At 43.2% G+C, this 10,154-nt stretch overlaps 3 protein-coding genes across 6 annotated transcripts in view; 1 reads left to right on the forward strand and 2 right to left on the reverse strand.

The window, feature by feature from the left end:
- The window catches only part of LOC116825933 (zinc finger protein RFP-like), a 469,299-nt gene that overhangs the window by 266,961 nt on the left and 192,184 nt on the right, over positions 1-10,154 (forward strand). The window lies entirely within an intron of this gene.
- LOC116830653 (E3 ubiquitin-protein ligase TRIM11-like) overlaps positions 1-10,154 on the reverse strand; it is a 394,044-nt gene that overhangs the window by 58,071 nt on the left and 325,819 nt on the right. The gene's annotated exons all lie outside the window — the stretch shown is intronic.
- The window catches only part of LOC116825579 (butyrophilin subfamily 1 member A1-like), a 177,348-nt gene that overhangs the window by 58,071 nt on the left and 109,123 nt on the right, over positions 1-10,154 (reverse strand). The gene's annotated exons all lie outside the window — the stretch shown is intronic.

Consider the following 10,154-nt stretch of genomic DNA (forward strand, 5'->3'; position numbering starts at 1 on the left):
GAAGCCTTGGGACCAGCGGACCCTCTGCAGAAATGCCTACGGCAGGTCCACCAGAGCCGCCTGCCGCCCTCCCAGCAACTGGCAGAGCGCCCCCCGTGGCATGCCGCCCCAAGCATGCGCTTGGCACGCTGTGGCCTGGAGCCGGCCCTGTGTAACATAACATGTCCTTTTTAAAGGATATTATGTATGCAGTGAGGCCTATTTGAAGCATTAGGGGTTTTTTTAAGTTTAACATGAAAAAGTAGTATTGATTGAGCTGTGACGAAACAAGGCCATTCTTAGGGATGTGTTGTAGAAGTTTAGTGAGCTAAAAAGGCTTAAGATACTAGCCGTATAACGTCTCTTCATGAGAGGGTTGACTGCCAGTGTTGGCAGGGCCATCCTTAGGCATATGCAGCATACGCGGCTGCGTACGGCACCTGAAAATTTGGGGCACCACTGGGTCTTAATGTCCACCCTTCCGGTTCTTCCTATCCCTGTTCTGACCCTTCCTGCAGGCTCCCTCCGCAGCTGGCTGCTGCAGCCTGGTGAGTCTTTCTGTGGAAGAGATCTAGTAACTAAGGCCTGGTCTACACTATGGGGTTAGGTCAAATTTAGCTGCGTTAGGTTGAGGGAGGGAGGGGGGCCTGATGACACGTACCCAAAATCACCTGAGACAATGTTTTTGCCCCATCAGGCATAGAGAGCTTAACCCAGAATTCCAATGGGCGGCAGAAACAGTTTTCATATTCTTACCCAGTTGCTGTTTTGGTACTTTAAAAACACTATTTTTAAAAGGATAGGCTAGTATCTTAAGCCATTTTAGTTCCCTAAATTTCTACAAAACATCCCTAAGAGTGGCCTTGTTTTGCTACAGCTCAGGCAATACTGCTTTTTCATGTTAAACTTTAAAAAAAAGTTGTACCTGTGTCTCAGCACATGGGCTGCAAACATTTAAAAACAAAGACATTCCAATAATGCAACAGAAAAAATTATACTTAGATCTAAAAGTCCTAAGAAAATGAAAGCTTAATATAACTTTCATATGGATTTGTTAGAAGTGGGGAGGAAAATAAACTCTAATCCACTGGATTACAGAATAAGGGGATTATAAACTAGCTGCTATTAAGATTCTGTGGTTTTCACTCTGGGGGTTTCTGCATGCTCTATTTTATTGAAACACACCTGCAAAAATGTTAAACAAAGGAATGTGTCTTCATATAGGTTTGTCTTTTAAAGTGTTTATTTTTTACAAAACAATAAAACTTTCACTTGTATTTGTTAAAAAAGGAGGAGGAAGCAGTCTCCTTATCTCTGACCCACAGACTCACAGATGCTATTTTTGCCGACAGTGGTTTTGCTGAAAAAGCACACTGCTTCAAATTGTCCTTGTTTAAATATGAGCAATGTTAGTCTAAAACATAGGGGAAACTTTATCACTATAGTTTATTTTCATAAACAGGTTCTCTGTGTTTTTAATCCTGGGATGTTTCTGCATGCTCACATTTTACTGAAACATGTGCAAAAGTGCTAAACGAAGGGATGTGTCTTCACATGAGCTTGTCTTTTAAAGCGTTTATCCCTGTACAAGACTTACTATAACTTTCATCTCTACTTGCTGAAAAGTGGGGGAAGACACAATCTTCTTATCTCTGATCCACTGGCTCACAAATGTTGTTTTTGCTGCAGTGTCAAATTGTCCTCACTAAAATCATAGGGAAAAGCTTTTAAAAATGTTTTGTTAGTAAGGGTTTGTGAGTTTAACCCTGGGGTGGTTCTGCAGGCTCATTTTTTATTAAAACACATGGAAAAGTGCTCAACAAAGGACTATTTCTTCATATAGGTGTAAGCAGAGTCAGGATGAGCTCTACCCTGACATCTGGTGGTGAATTATGGGAAGTGTGGAAAGAATTTCAGAAAGTATCTCTGGTATTTGCACGGGCACGCCCAGCATAGCCCAAGGCAGCCTGGGATGGTTATTTTGACAGGTCTGCGATCCCCAATTTCTTTGTTATTGGTGCACGATAAATAAAATGTTGCCACCCAATTATGTGAATGAGGAACTAGGAGACTGCTTTATGACAGAGATGTCTCAATATAAATTAAGTGACACTTGCTAGACAAGGGACATGAGTTTCAAAACCCAGTGAATTGAGAGAGGTTGGGGACTGGTGTGTGTACCTGATGGTATGGGCCCCTTTTGAGGGCACGTGGAAACACCAGATTTTTTTACACATCCTCCTCTCTCCATTGTTAAAGTAGAGCTATTTTGATTCATTAGGAGTCCATCTAAAGGCTGCCTGAGCTGAATTCATGTTGGACCAATGGTGCACCAGCACCAGGCTCCCCTACCATGAGCTGAATCGCTAAGAGTTGAAATCATATAAAGAGCTGGATTACTGAGCTGAGAGAACTAAGTGCTGTGCTAACTAGTGGGGGAGCCTGACAGACCTATCGCTAAGTGGCTGGCAGAGTGGAGCAGTTTGCAGCATGTTGGAGCAGCCCATGGAACAGTGAGCGGAGTGGAGCGGTTTGCGGGGAAGGCTGGAGTGGCTCACAGGTTGGCTGGAGGAGCGGCACAGATGGTGAGGTGGAGCTGGTCTGGTGAAGGCTGCAGCAGAACTCCATGGAAAGGTGGAGCAGTTGGCCTTGGCCACCGTAAGGTGCCTCTTACCACTCTGTGTGGGCCCCACCACCTCTGTGTGGCCTCCCCCCATTTCCACCCAGACTGAAGGGGGGTAAAACCCTGCAGATAAACTTTTGAACTCTGAGGTGGCACTGACCAGAGACTTTTGGTTGTTGGACTTTGGGGCTGATTGGACTTAAGACCCTAAAGGGGAAGGACATTGCCAAACGTATTTCGAGAGTGGGTTTTTGCTTATGGTTTGTGTATAATCCTGTTTGTGGTGTTTCTCCAATTGTGATGCCGCATTGTTTCCCTCCTTTATTAAAAGAATTTTTCTTCACTCAGACTTTGTGCTTGCGAGAGGGGAAGTATTGCCTCCTAGAGGCGCCCCGGGGGGTGGTATGTAAGTGTCCAGGTCACTGGGAGGGGGCTCGAGCCGGTTATGCATTCTGTTATTGAACAAAACCCCTAGATACTGAACCCAGCCCTTGTTGCTGCAACTCAGAGGGGCAGAAGGTTACATAGCTCTGTCTTTTCCCAGTGATTATAAAACCGAGCTTTATTCCTTTACAAAACTTAATATAACTTTGATTGCTTTCTTAAAAAGTGGGGAAGAAGCAGGCTTCTTATCTCTGATTCCACTGACTCACAGTGTTTTGCTAACAGGGGCTTTGCTGCAGCTCAGCTCCTCATAAAAATAACCCCTATTAGTCTAAAACATAGGGACTCTTTAAAAATTGTTGCTACTAAGCCTTATGGTTTAACCTTTATTAAGCACTATGTAAAGTTAGCAAATATGGCAGGCGACCGCTTGACTTAACAGTGAAATCTTGTGGCTTAAACTCAAAAAAAAGTTTACAAGAAGTGAAATGTGGACAGTGACAAGGGAGGGTATAAAATTGCTAAGCAGCGAGGGTGTCAATCAGGGACAAGGCAGCCAGTTGGAGTTGCAGCTAGACAAGGGATGTAAAGGGTAACAAGGGTTTCTACAGGTATTTAGCAACAAGAGGTGGTCAGGGAATGTGGGCCCTTACTGAATGGGGGACAACTAGTGACAATGATGTGGAAAGCTGAAGTACTCAATGCATTTGCCTCGGTTCACAGACAAGTCAACTCCCAGACTGCTGCACTGGGCAACAGTGTATGCGGAGGAGGTGCAGCCGCTCAGTGTGAAAGACAGTTAAGGATATTTGAAAAGCTGACATCACAAGTCCATGGGTCCAGATCTTATGCATCCAAGGGTGCTGAGGATGTCTGAGTGTTTGCAGAGCCATTGGCCTGATCTTTGAAATTCATGGTGATCAGGGGAGGTCCTGGAGATTGGATAAAGCAAATATAGTGCCCATATTTAAAAAGGGAAGAAGAGTAACCGGGAATACAGCCTCATTTCAGTGCTGGCAAATCATGAGGCAGGTTCTCAAGGAATCCATGTTGAAGCACTTGAGGAGAGGAAGGTGATCAGGAACTGTCAATATGGATTCACCAAGGGCAAGTCATTCTGACCAACCTGATTGGTCTGTGGATTGGGAAAGCGGTGGATGTGATTGACTTTAGCAAAGCTTTGTTATGGACTCTCACAGTTTTCTTACCAGCAATTTTTAAAAAGTATGTTGGATGAATGGATCTATAAAGTGGTGAAGCTGGCTAGATTGTCAGGCTCAATAGTAGTGATCAACGTCTCAATGTTTAGTTGGCAGCTGGTATCAAGCAGTGCCCCGGAGTGTCCTGGGCCGTTTTGTTCAACATCTTTATCAGTGATTGGATGATGGGATTAATTGCCCCTGGCAAGTTTTCAGATGTCACTAAGATCGAGAGAGGTGGTAGATACACTGGAGGTAGGGATAGGGTCCAGAGTGACCTAGACAAATTGGAGGATTGGACCAAAGAAACATCCTTTGATAGAGGATCATACCCCTAGGCACGAAGTGCAGAGTCCTGCACTTAGGAAGGAAGAATCCCATGCACTGCTACAGGCTGGGGACCAACTGGCTAAGCAGCAGTTCTGCAGAAAAGGACCTGGTGATTACAGTGGATGAGAAGCTGGATATGAGTCAGCAGTGTGCCCTTGTTGCCAAGAAGGCTAACGGCATATTGGGCTGTATCCAGTAGGATTGGTTCAGGAAAATGTATTCTATGATGCCGCTGTAGAGCAACATCTGATTGTTCTGATCCAAAGGCAGTGATAACTATCCTGAGGGGTTGTGTGCTTTGGAAGCTGCCTTTTTCCCCAGGAGGAGCCTCAAGGTAAGATCTCTCTCTCTCTCTGACTCAACCATGTGCTGTCTATCTTTGCCCTTTGCAAAGGGGCTTTCTTTTCTCTTTTCTTACCCTATTCTCTCTTTTAACCTATCTTTATATGTTTCCCTTCTATTTGACTTTTTTTAAATGCCCTTTTCTTAACCTACCATTATATTTAATATTTTAAATGCTTCTGTATTACCCAACCTTTATGTTTTTATCATGTGCTTCCTAAACATTCTCCACTCTATAAAATTCCCTTTTCTCTGTCATATGTTCTTTTTTAACTTAACTTTATATTTAATGAGTGTTTTAAATTTATTTCAAGTATTTTTTTATTCTTTAATAATATGCCAAACTAGTCCTTTAAAATCACCTCTCCTTACTAAACCTAACCAAAAATCTTTCTTTTCTTTAATAATTTGCATCTATTCTTTTAAACTAACTCTTTAAAAACAAATATCTCCATTTTTTAAAGTTCTCTCTTTCTATTCTTTAATAACATGCCAAACTAGGCCTTTAAAATCATCTCTTCTTACTAAACCTAACCAAAAATCCTTCTTCTTTTTAATAATCTTTCTTTCCTTTTTTTCTCTAAACCCAAACAAAGCTTTCTTTTTTAAAACTTTAAGCTCCCTCACTCTATTCTTTCAACTTTTTTCTCTAAATAGTCAACCAAACGTATCACAGCACAAGCATGCAACATACTCCCTATTCAAATATAAAAAAAGAATATAATTTTTTTTCAAAATGGCCGATGGCGCCAAACCTTGACATCAGTGGAAATGGGAATGGAGGGTGGGACATAAGCCCTAAAGGGGGCATGGAAACCAGTCAAAAATACATGGTGATGAATGCTATGGAAGTTATACTACCTTTACTTTGGTAGTGTAGTGGCTGGGCTCTCCCATTGGAGCTTCTCACTCTTTCATAGACTGGGGAGATGCTCTCCCTCTGACACCACCCCCTTCTCTGCTATCTGGCTGGGGATGGGGTTACCCCACCCAATGCTGCCTCCTACTCGCTGGCCTTAATTGACTCTTCCTCATTGCTGCCTTTCCCACCACTCCCAGGCGAGGGAACAGAGAGGATGCTCCGTTCCCAGCAGTAGAGATACAGTCAGGAAGGTTGTAGTGAGAAGGAAGCAGAAGAGGCTTTAAACCCCTGAGGGAAACCTCCTCCCCACTAAAACCTTCCTGGCTGTGTCTCTGCCACTGGGAATGAAGCGCCCAGCAGGGGGGGTGGGAGATGAAGCCTTTGGAAGGAAATGAGAAACCACCGGGGAGTCACTCTTAGAGCACTATCCAGCCACATGTCTTTGGAGGGTCTCCGCAATGAGAGTTGGAGTGCAAAGCCCATTGCCCATCACTCCAACATGCACAGACAGGTCCTGGTGGTGAAAGGAGAGCAGGGGAAAAGGACAAAGAGTGCAGTGGGAATGGGTCCTGTTTGAAAGGGGTTGGACTAGATGACTCCTGAGGTCCTTCCAGCCCTATATTTTGATTCTTAAGAGAAGAGAAGGAGGGAGAGACAGAAAAGGGAAAACAAAAAGGAGAAACCCAAATCCCCAGTAATTCTAAGGGACAAAGTCCTAGTCGGAATAAATGATGCCCCACAATCTAGTGTTTCCTTCCTAAAAATCAGCCGCACTGAGGATCAGACTGAACAGATTCCAACTCTTCGGAGGCTCTTACCTTCTATACAGGGACGTCTGTTTTTCTAGCAAAATCAAGAAAGAAAAGAGAAAACTCCAAGAGGGTCCTCGTTGCGCTCGTACATGAAAGTGAATTCTCTCTCAGTCTAAGGAGAGCACTCGAGAAGGAGAGCGTGCTGAGCAAAGCCAAGGGATCTCCAAGGTTGCCCCTGCTGCACCCTGTCCTGCCGGCTGATGTCAAGATCTCTCTGTGAGATCATCGCCTCCCCACCACTTTGTCCAATAGGCTGAGGTCCTGCAAAGGCCTTGTGATTCACTGCACACCACCCCTCCCCGCAGTGCTGATGTCTGCCCTGTCCAGCACACTGGATGTTTGAGCTGCTTCCCCTGGATCACCCCACTCAATGACTCTTCATCTGTGGGATGACACCGACTAACATAAACACAGATGCTTTTCCCATGCTACGATCAGTTTTTCAATAATTATCAGACTTTGGACAGAAGGAGACAATTAGAGCATGTAATCTGACACCCTGCCATATCACATGCTTTCTGTATAGCAGTAGCTATTTTTGACTAACACACGTTCCAGAAAGGCATCTAGTCTTCATTAGAAGACATCAAGAAATGGGCAATTCCACCACTTCCCTTTCTAGTTTGTCCTTTGCTGATTCATCCTCACTGTTGAATATTTGTGCCCTATTTCTAATATGAATTGTTTTCTTTGAGTTTCCGCCACTGGGTCTTGTTATGCTTTTCTCTGCTAGATTAATGAGCCCTTTAATACCCGATATTTTCTCCATGAAGTCACTTCATGACATCATCTCCTGATCTTTTTGATAATCTAAACAGGCTGAAGCTCTTTTCATAGTTACTAAGCAGGCATTTTTCTCCAGCATCAGATACGTTTCATTGCTTTTTGCTGCCCATCTCCAATATTTCAAATCTTTTTCTAAGGTGGACCCAAAACTGGATGACAGTATTCCAGGATCAAGTCTTATGATATGTTCACCTCCCTATGCTACTCGTGCTCTTTCCTACTCTATGATGGCGTTAGCCCTGTTCACCACAGCTCACTGGGTGCTCATGTTGAATGGCTTGCCCAGCATGGCCCAAACCTCTTCACAGTTAAGTGCTTTCCTGATAACGTCCCCTGCTGTGGTTGGCCTGCATGCTTTGGCTGCTAGGGATAAGACCTTTCTTTGCTTCTTTTCAAAGTTTTTATAATGGTCCAGCTTATCAAGGGATCAATTGCTCTGTGTCACTGCCCCTGTCCTCAGCATTATTACCACTCTGCTAGTTATTTTATCACCACCAATGTTAGGCGCAGTGTTTATATTGCTTGAAGTCATTGTATTTTATTTTCAAGAATGAGTCCTTGAGAGGCCTCTTCTATCCCTAGTGCCAGAACTGCTCGCACAGCCCAGCGAGAAAGAGCCGCGCCCAGCTGTTCCATAGGGGCTAAGCACGAACAACTTAGAAGAGCTTTTTATCCATAGGTTCTGAACAACATGTGTGGTATCAGCTACAGAGAACCTCTAATCCGTAGCGTAGACAGGCCAAATGTATCTAAGTTTTCCGCCTGAAGAAATTGGAGAGAGAAAAAACATAACCTTGATTAGCTTTATGTTATAGTTGTGGAATGGGAAGAAGCAAAGAGATTTGATATGGTCAAAATAGGATAGAAAGATATTGCTGATAGTCAGTCCTGGGCCCTGCGTGTTTATCCTTGTTGCAGACACCAACTTTTTTGATGTGCCCAAGGGCAAGCACAGTGGTGGTGCGGTGCTTCCGGAGTGCTTAGCGCCAATAAACACAACCGAGGTGGAGAAGCAAAAACAGTTGTAATTTGGGATCCAAAGCGATTGCTGGGGACTTGGAAGTGACTCAAATCCAGCCCAGCTAAACAAGCACTGCTGTGTCCTTTATGATCCTGAGGACTTTTGCTCACGACTAGGCAAGCCCCCCGTCCCTCCCTCTTGTTGTCGCCTGCAGCATTCTTTTTCAACACACTTCTTTCTCTTCCCGGCTCCCTCTCCCCTGTCAGCAGTTACGTAAGCGGCAGGTGCATTAAGTAAACTTGGCTGGCGGCAGCTCGTTAGTAAGTTTTTCCTTCTGCAAGTTTTCTTCTTTTTGTCTCTATTTTTCTTCTTTTTCCTTCTCTTCTCTTTTTTTTTTTTTTGTTTTTCCTTGTTGTCTCTTCGTGTTTTCTTTTTTTTTTTTTTATTTTTTTTCTAGGTTTATTTTTTTCTCCTTTTTGTCTTATTTTTTTTTTTCTTTCCGTGTCTTTTTTTCTTGATTCTCTTTTTTCCCTTGTCTTCTTTTTCGTGGTTTTTTTGTTTTTTTTCTTTCTTCCTATCCTGTTTTTTTTTTTCTTTTTTTTTTTCGTTTTTTTTATTTTTTTCATTTCTTTCCTTTTTTTTTTTTTATCCTCATCTTCAATTCTTTTATTTTTTCTTTTTGTTTTTTTCTTTTTTTTTTTTCTCTTTTTTTATTTTCTCTTGTGTTTTTTTTCTCTGTCTTCTGCTAAATGGTGCACAGGCCTCATTAATTTCTGCTTTAGACCAATTAGAATGTTGCAACTGATAATGGCTGTTACTTCCTGCCTTTCCATCAGCCAGCCTTTTAGGTCGATTAGAGTTCAAACTGAAGGATTTTGCTTCGCAGAGGCCTAAACAGGAAGCTCCATATTCTTATTGCCTTCCACTTTTCACGTTACTTAGGTTATGCTTTAGTGACACCCCCCGCCCCCCCCCCCCCCCCCCCAAACAATTCCTCCTTTGAGAATACTCAACAACTTTGGCTGAAGTGTTCTCACATTTTAAGAACAAACATGTGATTTAAGCTCAGGTAGCTGGAGGTGCTTACAGCAGCAAGCAGAAAAGAGTACAATACACAACACCACACCAGTGAGCAGGAGGGGACAATGCTCCCCTAGTTCCACCAGGTTGGGTAACGCAGCTCCAAGGGGAATCAGAATAGTGGTTCCTTTTCCTGGCTTTCCATCTGTTCAAAGCCTGTCGCCCAATCAGGATGTGTTTGTTAATGTCCTGTTATTTTCCCTGGGACAAAGTCACAGCATTACTTCCAATAAGGGGCGCACATCCCACCCTGGGAATCCACACTTCCCCCAGGAGTGTCACAATATGTTCATAATCAAAGATCAGATGGTATTCCTGATGCGTCTGTAAGGGCATATGGGCAAGTCTCTGTACTCAAAGATCACTTGAATGGCCATCAGCTGGTCAACTCCAGGAAATCCTGAATTCCTACACATTACTAAGATCCCACTGCAATATCTCTTCCACCCTCAGTGATATTCAATACGCATGCTTCTTGGAGTAGTGGCTATATATACCTGTTATTTAACTATTTTCGTTACTCTTTCAAAGGCAATTTGACATTAATAGCAAAGGAAAGGGGTTACATTATTAGTCACTCTCCATGACACAGGGCGCAGCCTGTAGAATAAAAACCCAAAATACAATCAATATCAGATTTTTCAAAACACGGGTTCCACAAATGTCCTCTCTGCCAGTGTATTAATTCTTGTTTCACCAGTTGTCAGTTCTTATGTTCTTTCTTGTCAGGATTCCTGACTTTGGCAATTTCTAGTGTGAGTGAGTGTTCCTTCTTCTTTCCAAAACAGTCGTTGGT

This window comes from Chelonoidis abingdonii, chromosome 12 (genome assembly GCF_003597395.2).
Source record: "Chelonoidis abingdonii isolate Lonesome George chromosome 12, CheloAbing_2.0, whole genome shotgun sequence".
NCBI classification, from domain to species: Eukaryota; Metazoa; Chordata; order Testudines; family Testudinidae; genus Chelonoidis; species Chelonoidis abingdonii.